The following is a 19,721-nucleotide window of genomic DNA, read 5'->3' on the forward strand; positions in this document are numbered from 1 at the left end:
ATTCTGCCCTGTAAGTGGGCCTTAAAATTTGACAGAAACAGCTGAGTTCAGAAAAGAGCAGATCCAGGAGTATAAAGCGAGAATGAATTCTGTCTTCTGGTGACCTTGGTCGATTACTTGAACTCTCCCTTAAATAATGCTGTCTAAAAAGACTTGCATATTTTGTAAGTGGTTTTTGTTAAATGATACTTTAAAGTCACCTAATTCGATACCAGCAGCAAACGCACCCACAATGCCAATCCTCTAATATGAACATGCAAATAAAATTAAAGGAGGCCTTAAGTGGCAAATAAAAACCAAGTTCTACAAAATTCTTTTAGACAGCATCAAAATACGTTCCATAAAACATTTTCATGTTCTTGGCACTCTAACGCTGCCCAAATCAAAATTTTCTTTGTGTCTGGCATGCTTCCTTCGTTTTGTTTTAACGTCTCCCCGGTTATTGGATAAAACCTCTATGAATTTTTTTCAGTTCGTTTGATTCTTGCAGGATCAAAAGAGACGAAGCTGGATGATTTTCCCCAATGACATTATGGCGAGGCTCGCTGCCATGTTCCATGCGGCGTCCTGTGAATCAAAACTGCTGGCACAAAACGCATGTCAGACACTTAGTATATCCAGTCACACGCTGGCATGAGCGCGGCCTCATGCACGGCCTCGTGCACACGCGCCCCGCTCCCTCTTAAAACATCTGTTTCTGCCGTTTCTTTTTGTTTACATGTTTTTTTGGTGTCTTCCTGTGCAGCCAAATTACAGCTTTCACAGATGATGCAGTTGGTTCACAAAAGAATCACAATGCACTTTCTCAAGGGAAACATCAATAAAAAGAAGAAATTTCAAAGAGACTTTTGGCTTCGCAGTACGGTCGTGCTGGAAATAAACTGAAATGGAAAATTGAATGAGATTTCAAGTAGGAGGAAGTGATTTTAGCCTCCTTCTGCTACATACTGACATTCACTCACCAGCCACTTCATTAGATACACCTTACTAGAGTTTGATCGGACTCTCTTTTGCTTTCAGAACTGCTTTAATTCTTGATGAGCAAAGTATGGTCGATTATACGATGCTGTCACGTCAATATGGACAAAAATGGGAGGAGGAATGTTTCCATGGCCTTCCTGAAACTATGCTATGAGGGGAAAACTAAGGCAGGCTGAGATATTTAAACAATACTTAATTGGTGGTACCCAATTTGTGCCAAGAAAAACCAGAACACCACCAGCAGTTTGAACCATTAGTACAAGGCAGGATAGAAAATTCTGACCATGCAGTGTGAGTGTTGTATTGGATTTGTACCTATTTTGGATTTTGCACGTGTTTTGGATTTTGCATGTGTTTTGGATTTTGTAGATGTTTTGGATTTTGTACCTGTCTCGGTGTTTGCACGTGTTTTGGATTTTGTACGTGTTGAGGAGTTTGTGCGTGCTATTTGGAATTTGTAAGTGTTTTGGAGTTTGTACGTGCTTTGTCTCTAGGGGCCACCGTAGAGGGATCAGGCCGTGGAAGGTCGAACAGACGGACACCGTCCCCCCTGCGCAGCGATCACACAACCTACGGCCCGTTTTCCAGGAGGGGCAGACATGGAGATGAGGGAGACTTTTTCCGCCCGCGGCAGCGAAAATGGAACGGAGAGCCACGGATCGTGGACCGCCACGCTTCCCACCAGAGAAAACGACCCGAACGGGACCGGGAACCAACTCGGCATAAACGGTATGCCAATTCCTCCCGAACGGTCCGGACCGAACCTCCAAAGAAGAAAATACAGTCAGATGATCCTGACTTCTCAGTAAAGGTTCGCATTATTTATAAACTCATTAAGATAGTGCACCATTTAAAGAATGTTTCGGGGGACATTCCTCCTCCCTCTCTGAACAGAATAACTAATAATTTAATGACTGTTATTAAGCCAGCTATCCCCAATAGAGAAGTGCAGACTCTAATTGAGGGCAATGCTAAGAACTGGGCTCGCACAACTATCATAACCCTTCGTAACCATTATAATGAATGTATGGAGGAGATAGTTAAGACTCTTTTTGAGTTTCCTGAACAGTACTGGAGAGGCCCGTTCGAGATAGCGGCTTCCTGGGCCAAAAGGAATCTGGGCCGCCGTCTGCAGCCTGAATCTTTGGTGCAAGCTGAGGCTGTCATTGTGGCGAAGCTGGCAGATGTGCAGACACCTATTGGGTCGACGGAACCACATCATCAGCCACAAGCACATGAAGAGGTGAGACGGAAGCATCACAATCAGCTTCTCTGCACACACAACCCACAGCACTGCAGGCCACTACTGGCCGGACCGTTTCTGTCACAGCACAAGTCCATGCTCCACCCACAACTTACACCGCACCCAAAACTACGACTGCTACGACGTCTGACCCGATTGGAGGTGAACAGCCACTCTTCAGTAGGACGGAGGAGGGAAGAGACGGCGATCTGAGACCTGCCACTCCCCCTGTACATCTACAGGAAGTGAGATTTATTGCTAATTAACTTCAAACTCTATCATCAAACTGAGAGCAGCGTCATCTCCCAAAGTTGTGAAAATTATGTCTAGATGTAAACTTTTTTTTATTTTATTTTACTGTTATGTTGATTTTGGCGATGATAGTTGAAAGACATGGTGGAGTATAAAGTTTGTAGCTGGTTAGTTGATTAGCAAGCTTCATCTCTAAGCAGTGCAGTGCAATGAACAAATACAGTTACCTTGTAATTACTGCAAAGTAACCAACAAGGGAAGTCTGTGAGGACTAGTGGTCATTAGAGAAACTGCAGCTATTAGCCCCAAATGTTGTGTTGTGATTCATCTCCTTAGGTTTATGAAATAAACTAAATCTAGAACTACAAAACGAGAAAACAGCCACGACTCAAAACCAGAACCGAAGTTAAACACGTTTAAAATGGAGCACCGAAAGCAGGAATCAGTGGCCTCTGCAAAACTTCTGGGCTTTCCTTTGTAGCCCTTTTACTGGTGCATTGTTTTGATGACAGTATGACCTGAAGCAGCTTTCTGTCTTTTGTTTTTTTTTTCTCCTTATTTTGTCAGGATGGAGGAAAAATTTCGCACTTGCATCGTAACTGGTCTGCCTGTCCAGGAGTACAGTTGTTGGATTTGCATGTGTGCAAACACTGCGCTCATGATCAAGAAATCAGCAAATATAACTGCTGCCCGCTGTGCCACACTCCTATACTGTAAAAGGAGAACAAAAGATGAGAAAATATAAGTTATTTTCATAGAAAACAGAGAAATGTTAAATCATTTTAACTACTTTCAGGCTTAAAGTTTAAAGTTAAAGTTCCTGAACAGGCAGCTACAGAGGAGCTACCAAAACAAGATTCACCCTAATCTTTGACTTTTACTATAAGAAGTGTAAAATACTTAGGTTCTTTGTATCTGTTTTCACGTAAATAAATAATTCTGTTAATAAAACAGCGTAAACTTTTTCTTTGTTCAGCCGGGAGGAGACGCCAATGCTGAACCATGTTGAAGAGATTATCTCTTGGCTGGGCCGGTGTCTTCACAGAAGAGCAGGAGAAGCTGGCCGGGGAATGGGAAGTGTGGGCATCTCCTGTGTTAAACTGCTGACTTCATGACCTGGAAGAGCTGGAAAAGAGAGCGACAAGCTCTTCACCTGCGTGAGTATGAGGACGTGATCCCTCCTGTGGACATCTATTCTCTGCTTGCTGTCTGCTCTGCAGCCAACCGCGCCTTTGGCACCTGCTCACAGGCCTTTATTAAGCTGGAATCCCTGGAGAGTCTTGATCCTGAACAGCAGCAGGCCTATGAGGATCTGGCCTTGGAGATCTTTACAAAGCACAGCCCAAAGGACAGTCGCATGATCGAGTGGAACGCATCATCAGAGGGCCGGGGCCCAATCAAGTGACTCCGAGAGACCAGAGGGTGAGGAGATTCCCCACAGCACTTCATGGGGCTTCTTCTGAGGGGGCATCTTCCCCCGCCATTCAGCTACAACGGTGCATGGAGGCGACAGACCTCATACAGGGGGAACCCACCCCCCAGAAGACCAACACAGCTTTAGTTGGACAACAGGTATGCACCCCGACGAGTCATCCAAGCGCGAAGAAAAAATCCAGAACGTGGAGACTGCACACAAGAGAGGCATCGGTGATCATTGGAGACACCAATGTGGGCTTGATTCCTCCTCATGTTGCAGAGGGTGTCCAAATTGACAGCTTTCCAGGAGCCAAATGGGCCCATGCAGAGATCCTTCTGGATAATGCGGAAGTGGACACAGCGGTGGAGAAACTTATTCTATCCTTCGGCCTGAATAACAGGCGTCAGAGGGATAAAAATGCACCATTAACGGAGCTGAGAAGGGCACTGAGGGTAGCACGAGTAAAATTCCCCCAAGCTGACATTTGTGTTCCAGTTATTAACTTTTCTTCTGCCCTTCCCGAGACAGAACAAGACACATTATTGCACATAAACACTTTCATTACAGGTTTAAAGGGGCACATTCCTGCTCTACCTGCTGATAAGTTCAGCACAGACCTAGACAATTTCTGCTGGACTGATAAGACTGCAGAGCACACACACTCCTGGCCCTGAAGCTTTCCCTAACCTTAACCTCTTTTAAACTGCTTTTAGTTTTCAATCAACTGGTTTTTAATTTTGCTTTCAATAAAATTTATATTTTTCCAATGAATTTCAGTCTCCGTGTTGTTTTTCATGAATTCCAAATTTTAGGTTTTAAATTAGTTTTTTAGGCCGTACATAAAGAAGAAAATCAAAAAACAGCAAATAAACCTCCCCCAAAAATAACAAACTAAAATAACAAACAAAACATTTTTATTGATGATGCATGGCTTGCGCTAGCTTTCGGCGGTGTTGTGCCTTCTTCAGGCTGTGCTCATGCATCGGTGGCCAAATTCAAATAAAGGAGACTCCTCTCTGCCCCCTCCTTTTATAGCTTTTGGCTCCTCCCCACTGCATAGCATCCAAAGTGCCGGATATATGTGACTTTCCGTTTTTCCTTTTTTCCACTGCTTTCTTTTGCTTAACACTATCCATTTCCTTTCCTTTCTCCTTTCCTACCCTTACTTTGCCTTCTGTTTCCTTTTGGTCCTAATTCCTGCTTCCTTTCCTTTGGCTTACATACCCTCCTTTCCTAATTATACACATGACCTTCATTTTTGTTTATTTCTTTGTGTCTATGGCCGTTATTTTGAGTTTTACTTGGGGTTCCTTTCACTGGGGTTAAGGTTAGGGCTTCACCATGGATGGGGCTAGGGTTAGGGCCAGGATTGTGGCTGGTTAGGGGAAATCAAGTTGGGAGTCCGGTCCCCGGATTAGGTTTTTATTGTAATTTTGTTTTATTTTTAAATTGTGCACTTGGGCCGTCGCGACGTTTCGGCCGGTTATAGGCCTTCCTCAGGCTGGCCCAACGTGTCTGTCTATGTGTGTTTTTTGTGTGCCTCTTTTGGCTTTTATAGTGTGCTGTCTCCTCCCACTCTTGGGTTTTCCGTTTCATTATTTTTCTGTTTAATATTCTTAATGTTTTGTCCTGTCTTTTCTTTGGCTTTCTTTGTTTTTATTATTTTAATGGCACCCCCTTCTTTAGTTTCCTTTCCAGTATTTGTCTTACGTTTTTTTGATATATTTATGGCACCCCCTTCCTATTTGTCCTTTCCTTTGGTTTTTACGTGACTTTATGATTTTATTCCTGTCTGTGTAACCATCCTGTCCCACATTCCTTTGTCTTTGTTATATCCTCCTCTGTGATTTTTTTGTGTGATGCCCAATTGTTTTGTGTCCTCCAAGTCCTCCTTTTATTTTTCTGTCCCGATTATGTGTTTCTCATTTTGGCTTTAGTGTTATGTCCAATTGTTTTGTATCCTCCAAATCCTCCTTTTATTTTTTTGTCCTAATTATATGTATGTCTTTATTGACTTTTGTGTTTTGTCCAATTGTTTTGTGTCCTCCAAGTCCTCCTTTTATTGTTTTGTCCTAATTACGTGTTTGTCTTATTGACCTTTGTATTATGTCCAATTGTTTTGTGTCCTCCAATTCCTCCTTTTATTGTTTTGTCCTAATTATGTGTTTGTCTTTTTTGACTTTTGTATAATGTATAATGTTGACTTTTGTATAATGTCCAATTGTTTTTATTCAGATTGTACGTGGTTAGGGTCAGGATGTGTTGTGTCCAATTGTTTTTGTATGTCCCGTGTGGTTAGGGTTAGGATTGGTGAGGGGGTCGGGATACCCCCAGCCCAGTGGCCAAAGACCCTCCTGAGGCAGCCGTCAGGGAACCCTACGCTACCTAAGCGGGCGGACAGGCGGCGCTGGCCGGTTAGGGGAAATCAAGTTGGGAGTCCGGTCCCCGAAGGTGCTTGCTAGTGATGTGCGATACCACTGATTTCCCATCCGATACCAAGTAATATTCAAGGTGGTATCAACGATACTGATCCGATACTTTGTACAAAAACGGATTTTATTTATTGTATCTCAAATTATAGCGTCATAATGATTACAGGACATCAGATTACTTGTTCTTATCACTTAATAATGCAGAGTTCATCATATAGAAATAAAAAACCTGAAGTTGTGGCTATTTGAACACCTTGCCTGCCTGCAGCACTAAAGGACTTCGTGAGAGACGTCTGTCTCGCCCTAGCAGCACCTGTCCCTCTCCTCCTCTTCAGTCTCAACATACGCTCCTCATATTCTGTCATATGATTTACTCTGAGGTGTTTGACAAGGTTAGTGATGTTGCCACAACCATACATGCCAACCCTCCTGATTTTTCCGGGAGAATCCCACCTTTCTCCAGATTTTCCACCCGGACAACAAAATTGAAAAACCATATCGCAGAATTCATAGCGCAGCCCAGCCAATTCCAGTCTCCAACAATGACGGCAGCTGCTTAGTTTTAATATTACTCTTATTTCTCTTTCTGGGTCGCAAAAACTTTTAACATATTTTCAGGTGAGAATGTAGCTGTGTGAACTTCAAATATCTGAGCCGACCGACACATCGTCTTCAAACCCCCGCGGTCTTTCACCACTCGGGTTAAACATGATATATAAGTCACTTTGATAACCTAAAAATGTTCTTGTTTGGCTTTTTCAGTGTTTTATTTGTTTGTGAGTAAATCGGTTTGGCTGAGATTAAAGTTATTAGATTAAATTAAATGTAACTTTATTAATCCCTCGGGTGGGTTCCTCCGGGGTTTTCCCACAGCTGAATAAACGTCAAACAGAAAACTGATTAAACAGAAGTGTGAGACGGTCGAGAGTTTACGTCAGCGCCCGGTTATATTTTAGACAGCAAGGAGCAGACGGCAGTTTGACTCCACCGAGGGAGCTCGTGACGTACTACCCGGCTTTCTTTAGACCGCGAAGGCCGGGTCCTCAGGTGGAAGCAGCCTCTGAATTTGGACACCCCCGCTGTTTCCGGGCCGGCCAATAATAACGGTGACATTTAACGTATTTTATCCGATAAATAAACACTGTAAAATGTATTTATAAACCTGAGCTTCCTCCTGCACTTGTGTCAAATATGGACACGTCTTTGTCCTCATGAAAGTTTGCCTTCACTCAGACTCATGCCCTGGTGTTCCTACCATGCCAAAATATAGAAAACTGTCAGGTAATGAGTTGGAATAAAGTTGAATAAAAACTTGAAACACAGAGATGGATGATATTTTATACTTGTTGCTTTATAAACAGTCAAAGCAAACGGGGTCATTTTTGAGCCCAGAGGACAACAGATGTGATTATTTGCTGCCAGTTAAAAGCTTGAAGTAGTTTAAAAACAGCTTTCTAAATTAACTTTGACATAAACCCGTCTGTGATCATCTGTTAAAGCAACCGACTCTGGTTGTGAAACGATCCTCACGATAACTGATGATTTATTTTATTTTTTACCCAAAAACAAAGAAAAAATTAATTTTTATGAGGTTTTTATCAGATTTAAATTTGAAATGGAATAAAAAAAATGTTTAAAAATGTTTGAATTAAGTTGTAATTAAAAGTGGGGGAAAATCCACTTCATATTAATTAACAACAGTAATAACACCTCTATGTGAGTGCACTATCATGACATCAAGAACACTGGACAAGCTGTACTGTCTTCAGTAGACAAGTTGGGAAATTGCAACGTTGGAAGACGATGTCAGAAAATATGAGTCCTCCTGCTACTGTTATTGTTATTTTTAGGGGTGTTTTGATGAAATTTAAGGATGCTTTAAAAAGCCCCCAAAAATGCACTAAACCCAACCAAGTGGGAGAACAAGTGCAATAGTGATGGTGGAACCACCATCAAAGCATACAACTATTGATCTGCTGCTCCCCCTCCTTCCGACCAGCTCTGGAGCCTCCTTCCTCCTGAAAGAGAAGCAATCTCTTTGCATGAAGTTTCCCCTTGTGGGACTAATAAAGGTATATCAAAATCAATCAAAACCTACCAAATTTGTCAAATTTGATTTACTCACCGCAGGAATCATACAACCATCTTTTTGTTTCTCTTTGTTGAAATAAAGGCCAAAACACAACCTCAATCGGGATTTTTTTCTCAAGTATTTTTATTAATGTTTAGGCATAAAAAAAAAAGATTTTTGAACTTCATTTTTTTAAAAATCCACTTTAACCATCCACTTAGGTGGACAAATGATGTGTATGGAGTGACACATCAGTGTCCAATGTAGTGGTTTATGTGCAAGTATACCATCAACACTGGCACAAATACAAGAAAACAGCCTTTGAGTTGCTGTGCACTATAGTGACCATTATGTGTCAAAGAGTTAAGTGATGCCTTTTGGGCTAACCAATGCATCAACAGTCTGTCAAGTTTCAGTAAATGATATACTGAAGCACTTTTTGAATTCAACTATGTATCTAGATGGCATAGTTTTCTCCAGAGACCTCCAACAATGCATCGAAGACAGAAGTAAGGAAAGTGTTACAGCATTTATTGGAAAATATGCTTCATGTGAAGGCAGAAAATGATGAATTCCATGTTATGTGTCTGTCCGGGGCTATATTCTAGACCGCAGACGGACCAAGAGTGACCTGGTGGCTGATAAATCTCCGGTCTGCAGATGAGTTTCCTCTCCATAACCGCCTTGGCTAACATGTGTGATGTAGAGGAGATGGTGTTTGAAAAGTAATAACATATTAATACATTAGCAAGGAAAGTGCAAATGATGACAAAAAGGGGAAAGCAGCTCTGACAATGTTCGGACTGATAAAGAAGCAAATTGATCAAGTGCAGGCTCAGGAGCGCTTTCAAATCATTATCTGTGAGAATGTCTGAATCTAATACGTTTCACAGGCTGCTTTGTCAACACTCCACCTGCATTTTTCAGGTGACTTCTAAATCCAAGGAAGTCAGCAGCCATGTAAATTACTCACAGCTGACTCAGGATTCTTTTGAGGGCAATTTTGGTGACACCCAGCACGTTAACGTCATGGTCCAGGGAAGTGTTGTGCTTCTGGTCCTTTTGGCCTGTGTTGGGCAAAGTCGGCCACCAGCGCTGGCCCAGCCTCACCTGCAAGCCATCGGCAGCAATCCTGCTTTTAAGGCCACTCCATCCACTCTTCACCAGAGACATGACTGAGGAGACAGACTGGCCAAAACACATGGACACAAGACTGACTTTACAGGGAGATGCTGAGGGAAAGACACAGAGACAAGACAGAGACATGAAAGGGACCAAAAAACAACCAAGACCACCTAAACTAGATGTACTGATAAACTCACCACAAGACACTTAACTAGGAAACACAAGTAGACAGTAAACAATAAATATAATATAATATAATATATATTATATTTATATATAGAATAAACACCAGTCAAAAATCCATAAACACAAAAACACTGTATCAACGACCCAAGTACTTCAAGCCAAAGGTCATAAAAGGGGGCTAAGCAAATCACTTCAAGACCCCAGCTGTGACGCTTGGTACAGTCAAAAGTCCACCAGGAACTGATCTTGATGAAATAACAATTAAGCTGCATTTTTTTCTGCTTGTTTTAAATCATTTTCGTTAATTGCATTTACTTTCGCTTTTTAAGTTCTTATTTTCATGGCTATGTAATTACCAAACAAGTGCTCATGTTGTAACGTGCAATGGAGGTGAAGCCAGCCGCGGAGGTGTGCAGGTGGATAGCGAATGAGCAACAGCTTCCGACTTTCCAAAAAGTACTCATTTATTTACAATATCAAAAATAAAAGTGCCTGACAATGGAGGAGAAAGATGGCGGAATAAGCGGTTGTACAATCTGCGGGTCTGATTAAGAAACGTGATTTTGATGTCCTAAAAAATACTTTACTGACAAACTGTTACTCCAAAAGGAAGTAGAACGCAAGCGAAACCCCCTGGAAATTACTTTGACAGACCTTCAGGCAGATACAAAGATAAACTTAGAGCGATAAAAATGGCTAACCCCAAGCTAACAGGTAGCCTTTCCGACCACGATTACAACCTTGCTGCTATGCAAGAAGCATGTGAGGACGAAGATATAGAAGAGATGGAACTTCAGAAAGAGATCGGAAGACCCATAGGTGACCACACCCCGTTACCAAGTCCCAATCCCAAAAAAATGAAAAGCAAAACTACTGAGAAGCAGGTGAGCATCGAGAATGTGTATGAAATTTTACTTGGCTTCACAAAGAGATGCGAGGAAAGGTTTGATTCGCTTGAAAAGAAGTTGGAAGCCTTCGAACAACGCATTGAAGTAAATACACAGGCGACCCAAAAAAACAGAGAGGAAATTGACAAGCTGAAGACGAAGGTGGAGTCGCTGATGAAGGAAAACAAAGAATTAAAGGAGAGCTGTCTGGAGAGTGCACGTTACCGCAGAAGATGGGACCTCAGAATTTTGGGTCTGACAGAGAAGAACAACGAGAATACACGTGAAACAGTGATCGGCATTCTAACAAGAGTGGTTCCTGTATCAGTGGAAAAACTGCAGCTCATGGTTGATACAGTACACCGATTGGGGAAGAAAGACAATGCAGTGAGCAACAAGGTGCCAAGACCAATCATCATACAGTTCGGCATGAGGACGGCAAGGGATGAAGTATGGAGGAAATCCAAAGAGGCCAGGGTCTGCAAAGAACTGAACATAAAATTTAAAGAAGACTTCTCCAAAGAAGACCGTGAAGCTCGGATCAAGCTGTGGCCCAAGGTGCAGGAAGCTCGAAACAACGGCAAAAGAGCATTCCTAAAGGAGGGTTATGCAATAATAGACGGTAAAAGGATCGATCTGTGAGATGCACTTGAAGAAGTCACTACAAGTTAACCAAAAAATGTGGGTATGTATGTGTGTATATAAATGTTTATATATACATATCTGTTGAAAATACACAAATAAAAACTAGGAGAGGGTCAAAAAGCAAAGTCGTAGTTAAATGTGAGCTATGCAGAGCTGAAATTGCCGCATATATAAAGGGGTAGTACTGTGATAGGGTCGGAGTACTGTTATGATTACATAGGTAGGACACTAGGCTTATTCCTGCTTCAAGCACTTTTTTTTTCTTCTAGTAAGTGCCAAGGAAGCCGTTACTGTTCTTGTTTTGTATTTTGTTCTTGCGTTTTTGTTTTTTCTTTATCTTATAGATGACTGTTCTATTAAGTTCCTTAAATGTTCGAGGCTTAAAAAACAATGTCAAACGTAAGGCCATGTTCTTATTCTGCAAGGAAATTAAGGCAAACATTTTGTTTTTACAAGAAACACATTCTGGTAAGGAAGAGGAAACATTTTGGAAACATCAATGGGGAGATAGTATTCTTTATTCACATGGTACTACTCACTCAGCAGGAGTAATGATCTTATTCAACAAATTTGCAGGGAGAGTTATTGATCATAAAAGCGACGGAATGGGGCATTGGATCATGGTGTTGGTAGAAGTCTGTGAACAGAAAATTATTCTTATTAACGTGTATGGATACAACAACAGGTCTCTAAATAGAAATATGATGTCTAACTTAAGTAAATTAATTGCAAATTGGAGTACTACATATGGTTCTACCCAGGTAATAACTGGAGGCGATTTTAACCTGGCTCCTAACTCATGGCTTGACAGACAACCACAAAGAGGAAATCAACCAGAACACGATAGCATTATTTGTGACTTTTGTGCGACAACTAATATGATCGATTATTGGAGGATGACAAACCCAAATACGAAGAAATATACTTGGTTTAGTCCATCAAATAAAAACGTATGTTCAAGATTAGATTATTGGCTTGTCTCCCAAACAGTATCATCACATGTTACGAAATGTGAGACCCAGCCAACCCCACTTACTGATTATTGTCTGATAAGTCTCTTATTATCTCTACGTAAACAACAAAGATCTGAAAACATATGGAAATTTAACAATAGTTTATTACAAAACGAAGACTTTTGTAAACAAGTTAAAAAACTTAAATCAGAAATTAACTATATGAGCATGACTAATGTCAGTAAATGGGAATGGTTTAAATATAGTGTGAAACAATTAGCTATAGAAACGGGAAAGAAAGTGTCTGCCCTACGCGTACGTGAACAGAAAAATCTAATTGAACAAATTCATTTATTATGTGGTAAACCCTGTATGACTGCGGAAGAGTCAGAACGCTTACAATCTTTACAAAATAAGCTAGATGAGGTGTACTTGATTAAAGCTAAAGGAGCATATGTAAGGTCTAGAGCCAAGTGGATTGAGCATGGAGAAAAGAATTCATCTTATTTCTATAGTCTAGAGAAGCGTAGACAAACAAAGAAAAAAAAAAATAACTAAATTGAGTAAGGATGGCACTATAATTGAGGAACCAAACATAATAAGTGAGGAAATTAACATGTTCTATAGTAATCTGTATAAATCAAGAACTGAAAAAGAAAATGCAGATATCTTTTTTGATATGATTAAAGACCAGGTAAGAAAATTGGAAGAGGATGATAAAACATGGTTAGAAGAAGATTTGAATATATCCGAATTAGATACAGCTCTAAAACAAATGAAAAATGGAAAATCGCCTGGAATTGATGGTCTAACGATTGAATTTTATAAAACCTTTTGGCAAGACATTAAAGATTTGTTATTTAATGGCTTTTTGGATTGTTTAAAAAATGAAGAACTATCCCCAACAATGAAAACAGGATTAATAACCTTATTACCCAAACCAAACAAAGATCTACAAATGCTAGACAATTGGAGACCCATAACACTTTTATGTAACGACTACAAATTATTAGCCTTAGTATATGCAAATAGGCTTAAAAGCGTCTTAACCAAATTGATTGATGAGTGCCAATCAGCATTTATTAAAGGAAGGCAGATTCATAATAACATAAGATTAATATTAGATATGATTGACTATCGATCCTTTATTAATTCAGAAAGTTTAATACTATTTATTGACTTTTTTAAAGCATTTGATTCAATAGACCATAATTTTTTATTTAGATCTTTAGAACTTTTTGGATTTGGAAACAAATTTTGCAAAATGATCAAACTGTTCTACAAGCAAATTTATAGTTATGTTTCGCTCAATCCAGGCATAACATCTAGGATAGACATATTCTGTGGAATTCGACAGGGTTGCCCAATTTCTCCAAAATTATTTATTCTTTGCACTCAATTAATGGCTTACCTCATTGTGAACCATTCAGACATCGAAGGAATAAACATTTTTGATATTGAACTGAAAATAAGTCAGTTTGCAGATGACACAGTAATATTTTTAAAGGATAAATCAATACTCGAGAAAGCATTGAATGTCATTTCAATTTTTTCTAAAGCTTCAGGCTTGTGTCTGAACCTAAAGAAGTGTGAACTTTTGCCACTTTATGATTGTTTGGAAAATAGCATGAGGACGATTCCAGTGAAAAATGAAGTCAAGTATCTAGGCATCTATTTAAACAAAGACATCAACACTAGAGAATCAAAAAACCTAAAAGACAAAATTGATGGCATGTCCAAAACACTAAATCATTGGTTGACGAGAGATATTACAATTTTTGGACGCAATCTATTATCTAAATCAGAGGGCGTCTCAAAGATGGTTTATCCAGCATACTCACTATACATTACCCCGAAAAGTATTAAAAAGGCTAACTCTATAATCTATCAATTCATTTGGCGCAATAAAACACATTACATTAAAAAATCACAACTTGTCAAAGATTATGCCAAAGGTGGTATAAAGTCAATTGATTTTCAATCAATGGTTGGAGTATTTAAAATAAACTGGATAAAAGCCTTCCTCTTAAAACCTGATTCCATATGGTTCCATATCCCAAAAAATATTTTCAAAAAGGTGGGAGGGTTGGATTTTCTCCTGAAATGTGATTTTGATATATTGAAGTTGCCTGTGAAACTGTCAGAATATCATAAGCAGGTCTTGTCTTATTGGAAGATGGTGTTTGCCCATAACTTTTCACCACATTGCTCCACCTTGTGGAATAACAGAACAATTACAATTAATAAGAAGTCGTTGTTTATTAAAGAGTGGTATGAAAAAAACATAATCTTTATAACAGACTTACTTGATGAAAGGGGTCAGTTTCTCTCAATGGGTGTTTTTAATGCTAAGTTTAACATCCAGTGTTCCCTTAGAGAATATGACAAGGTTTGTAAGGCAATCCCCTTACCTCTGTTGAGTTTGATTCAAGGTTATTTGTATTACTCTAAGGCACAAATTAGTCTACCTTCTTTACAGCTAAACCAGATTCCTTTGACGGATAAAAACTGTAATAATAAAACCATGAACAAGATATTTAAAAACAAATTATTTCACGACTTTAACTGTAACACAAAACTAAAAGGGAGTACTGTTAAAATAACGAACAAATATACGCACTTTTTAAAATGGCCTATCCCCCCCAAAGTCAAAGAAATGCAATTTAAAATAATTAATGGATATTACCCAGCAGCTGAAATGCTTAAAAAAAGGTTTGGGTTTGAGGTAGAGCCATGTGGATTTTGTTCACAAAATGTGGAAAGTATTGATCATTTGTTTTTTTCCTGCTCAGTAACGACTGACTTTTGGCAAGATTTAGTAGACTGGTTGAGTGTAAGAATAGACGGGATGACCCCACTGACTCTAACACAAGTTTTATATAATAATGGTGATCCATCTAAGGAACTATCCATGCTACACAAGGTGGTGATAATTATGGGCAAATACCACATACACAAATGTAAATGGCAAAGTAAAAGACCTTCCCTAACTGTATTGAAAATTGAATTAAAATCTTTTTTGTCATCTTTAGAATTACTGAGGGATTCATGTAATGAGGCTGCTTTGATATGCGACAATGGGACTCAATCTCTATCCTTTTAATGATTGTGTTTTTGGTGTACTAAGTAAGCCACATGTATGTTAAAGTTTTCACAGAAAGGAAACTGTTATATGTCATAAGAATGGCCTTCATATATTTATGTATGTTGGTTTTTTGTTTTTTTTGTTTTGTTTTTTTTGCTTTTAGTTTTCTCCTATTTCGTTTGGTTTCAACCTTTTCAACATGTTGTTGCACTAATGTTGTCTCCCAACGAGAGATTGTAATATGTGTATAAATTTAAATAAAGTATGAAAAAAATAAATAAATAAAAGTGCCACCTCTACCACACATTACTAAAGAGCACCCTAGTCCGCGTACACACGGGAGCATCCATTACAGGAGGAGTGCGAAGAAGAACAAAAAGGGGGTGACACCAGTCGTGAGACAGGAGGCGCCGCCATGTGGTGATACACTGCATTACAATAGCAACTGTTACAATGTGAGATCATTTGGTTGTTCACTTGACTGGTTTGTTCTTATATCTTTATACTCTAGCTAGCCCATGGTCGAGAAATGGCCCGCCTGCTATTGCTTGTAATCTCCTTCCATCACCAACAGGGGATCACAATCTCAAAAAATTCCACATATTGATGCAGTTGAGAGACGTGTAGTCTTTTCTAAGGTAATTACAAGGTAGGGCACACTAGCGCCACCAAGGGAGGAGGGTGGGCGGCTTTAAGTGTAAAGCAAGGGTTGTGAAAAAGTGGACTGAATGTCATGGACATTCCCCATCTTTCAGTACCCAGTGAGAAAATATTGTATAATCTCTTCTATAATGTGGTTGCACATCATTCTTGCATCTAATGCTTAGTTTTCTTATCTCAGCTGTAGTTCTGTTACAATTTGGAGAACCATCCATGGAACCAGTTGGGTCAGCAGCCACGTCCCCTTTATGTTGTTTGTCCAGAAGAATAAAAAATAAGTAAACAAAAATAAATAACATTTTCTATGCACACTGTGTTTAATCTGTGTGATGATGCTGCGCTGAATTTTTAGACATTCCTGTGAACAACACTATATAACCTTAACGTGAGGAAAATGAAGGGCTGGCTCAGAGTCAGCGATCTGAGAGCCAGACCAGCCAAAAGCACTCCTGCACCGTGAGTAGGTGGGTTAAACCATACTGACTTGTTTCAGGTGTCAACGTCTTGAATCTTTCTTTGGCACAATGAAGATGATTTGGTTCAAGTTTTACAGAGTTAATCTTGGGTTTCATTCTTTTGGGGTCTTTTTGGGTGTTTCTGGTCTCTTGTCAGTTAGGTTCCTCTGTGTCATCCCCGTGTCTCCTGTGAGAGTCTGTCGCGTCCTCTGTGTTTGTTTCAGGCTTTGCTTCTCCTTTCTCTGTCTTTGTCAAGGTCTCTCTGTCATGTCTGCTTGAATCAAGTCCACACATCTTAGTCATAGTTTCAGTGTTAGTACTTCTGTTTTATTTTGACTGTCTCTTGAGTTCGGTGTGTTCAGTTTTGCTTCCCCCGTCTCGTTACGTCTAATCTGTTCCTGCCATGTTCCCATGTGTTTCCACTTCGCTCTTCACCCCACAGTGTCGTCTCTGTCTTCCTCAGTCCTTGGTCAGAGCATGTATTTCCGTGCACCAAGTTTTCTAGTGTCTTTCCAGTTTAGGTTTTTTTCATTGGTTCATTGGTTTGGTTTTCTTGTTTCGTCTATGTTTGGTAATCAGCCTTTGTTATTGTTACTCCCTGCCTCTGTCTCTCTGTATTTGGGTTCTCCCTCTTTCCGCAGTTGATTTCTCATATAAGAGTTGAACATGATCCAAGTTCACATTTTTTGGTTCTCAGCCGGGGTCTGCCTGTCTTTGTTTTGTTGTCAGAAACTTTACATTTAATTCAGTAATCTGATATCACGTTTTCATGTACAAGATGCAAACAAGTATGGTTTCAGTGTCATACTGGAACCACTGAAAGCCAAGAGGTAAATGGTCTGTAAATGGTAAATGGCCTGTATTTGTATAGCGCTTTACTAGTCCCTAAGGACCCCAAAGCACTTTACACATGCAGTCATCCACCCATCCACACACTGGTGATGGCAGCTACATTGTACCCACAGCTGGGGCGCACTGACAGAGGCGAGGCTGCCGGACACTGGCGCCACCGGGCCCTCTGACCACCACCAGTAGGCAATGGGTGAACTGTCTTGCCCAAGGACACAACGACCGAGACTGTCCAAGCCGGGCTCAAACCGGCAACCTTCCGATTACAAGGCGAACTCCCAACTCTCAAAGTAGCTGAAGATAAAACAGAAAAACATGAAGGTGATTTTCCTGGATTACAAGGCGACCTCCCAACTCTTGAGCCACGGTCGCCTCGTAGGTTTTTACTGTATGATGGGCAGGTGTGTGGTTCAGTGGCTCACTGGAGATTATCTCGGAATGAACACAGTTCTTTGTGTTAATGAGTCATTCAGCAGCTGCCATGTCCGTCGCCTGTGCTTGATTGAGAAGAATGATTCTCAAATCGTACACAGTGATCCTAAGTGGATCCTTTGTGAAGAAGATGGGTTTGAATTACATTGCCAGTCTCTCCAGAAAACCCATACTTGTAGTCCACATATGGTTAGAAAAAACAAAACAAAAACCCCACACTGCACTGCAACTGACTGAAATGAAAGGCTTGGGTGGAGCTCTGACTGAGCTGTCTGTGAGGTGGAGATGGGAAGGCGGTGGGTTGCACGAATGAGAGTCTAAGTGGGAGAATGAGGAGACTGATTGGCTCAAAGAAGGCAGGCAAGAAGAAGATTGGACTAGAGCAGAGGTGTCCAACTCCAGGCCTCGAGGGCTGGTGTCCTGCAGGTTTTAGATCTCACCCTGGGTCAACACACTTGAATCACATGACTAGTTCATTACCAGCCTCTGGAAAACTTCAGGACATGTTGAGGAGGTCATTTAGCCATTTAAATTGGCTCGATCCTGCAGGACAATGGCCCTTGAGGCCTAGAGTTACGGTTGAGAATGAAAACGTGGGAAAGTGGTAGTGATGTGAAGAACAGATAAGCAGGCATATGAGTCATTACAGACCTTCCTTATTGAACTTACACATAAACTTCATTTGATTTTTCGTGTCTGCTAAACATTTAAGAACTTGTATAGAAATTTGACACCTAATCATTGCAGGGAACGTTAACCTCTTTCAGGTTAAACAAATATGCTGCCACAAAGCATCAAACTGATATTTATTGTCACTACGAAACCTTTACCTCAAACAAAATGAGTGTAGGCCGATTACATCGTTTTCTTTTGTGGATGGGAATGAGGGCAACCATGAAATGCTGGAAATGATCTTGTCAGAACAGGTTTTCAGAAGTAGTTAAAGTTGATTGGCGATTTTCATGACAGGTGAGGGTTATGCATGATTATTTATCTGTTGTTTGTTTTCTTCCCATATGCACCCCTCCCACAAATGCACACAAAAGTACCCACATTCAGTTGTATACACACTTACATGCAGTGTGTACGTTTCTGTGTATACATGTACATGTCATGTAGGACTTCCAGTGTGCCTTGTCTTGCTCTGTCTTATCTCTGATTTAATCTTGTTGTGTATCTGTCTCTGTTGTCTCGGTCAAACAAAAGTATAGCACAGAATACACTCACAGGCCACTTTATTAGGTACACCTGTTCAACTGCTCACTCATGTGTATGTGTCAATCACATGGTAGCAACTCGGTATGCTTAGGCATGCAGACATGATCAGTCTGCTAAGTTTGAGAGGAATACAGCCAGACTCCTTTGAGCTGATAGGAAGGCAACAGTAATTCAAGTAAAAACTACAGTTACAACCAAAGTAGTGTCTCTGAACACACAACACATGGACCCTTGAAGCAGATGGGCTGCAGCAGCAGAAGACTGCACCTGGTGGCAACAAGCTGAGACTACGGTTTATATGGGCTCAGCAAAATAGCAAAAAATTAGAAAAATGTTGCAAAGTCTGGTGAGTGTCAACTTGTGCTGCAACATTCACAGTTATAATTATGCACAAATGACATGAAAATATGATCAGGGTGCTGCTGCTGTGGTATCAGGGATATTTGCTTGTTGCACTTCAGGTCCCTGAGCTTCTATACATATATATGCAACAATATTAATATGCATTACTTTTATTGTTCATAATTATACATTTAAATATAAAAATACACTTTTAAACATGAGTTAGTTCCATAATCCAGGAGGGGAAAGTGGAAGCCAAACCAGCCACTTAAACTCAGCTGAGAGCACCACTGCAGCACCCTCGGTCTCTGCTTCAGCAACTTAACTGACTATTAGCAGAGTTTTCTCTGGTTTTATTTTCACTTAGTTCAAAATAAAATACTAAAAAAATAATACTAAAAAAAGTTCTATCTAGCCATTTCACGTTGACCAATACCTGTTAAACCTGAGCAAGCACACCCCTGTGCAGAGGTTGTGCAGCAGAGGAC

At 40.3% G+C, this 19,721-nt stretch overlaps 1 protein-coding gene across 1 annotated transcript in view; it reads left to right on the forward strand.

Moving 5' to 3' along the window:
- The window catches only part of LOC146649227 (inactive tyrosine-protein kinase transmembrane receptor ROR1-like), a 39,132-nt gene extending 34,559 nt beyond the window's left edge, over window positions 1–4,573 (forward strand). The window contains exons 9-10 of the mRNA XM_085387555.1: window positions 1,476–2,469; window positions 3,453–4,573. The gene's annotated coding sequence lies outside the window, so the exon portion shown is untranslated. The remainder of the gene's footprint in view (window positions 1–1,475; window positions 2,470–3,452) is intronic.
- Window positions 4,574–19,721: the final 15,148 nt, after the last annotated feature.

The sequence above is a fragment of the Rhamphochromis longiceps genome, linkage group LG17 (assembly GCF_057381845.1).
Source record: "Rhamphochromis longiceps isolate RC_006_pf linkage group LG17, R_longiceps_female_GT1.1, whole genome shotgun sequence".
Taxonomy (NCBI): Eukaryota; Metazoa; Chordata; class Actinopteri; order Cichliformes; family Cichlidae; genus Rhamphochromis; species Rhamphochromis longiceps.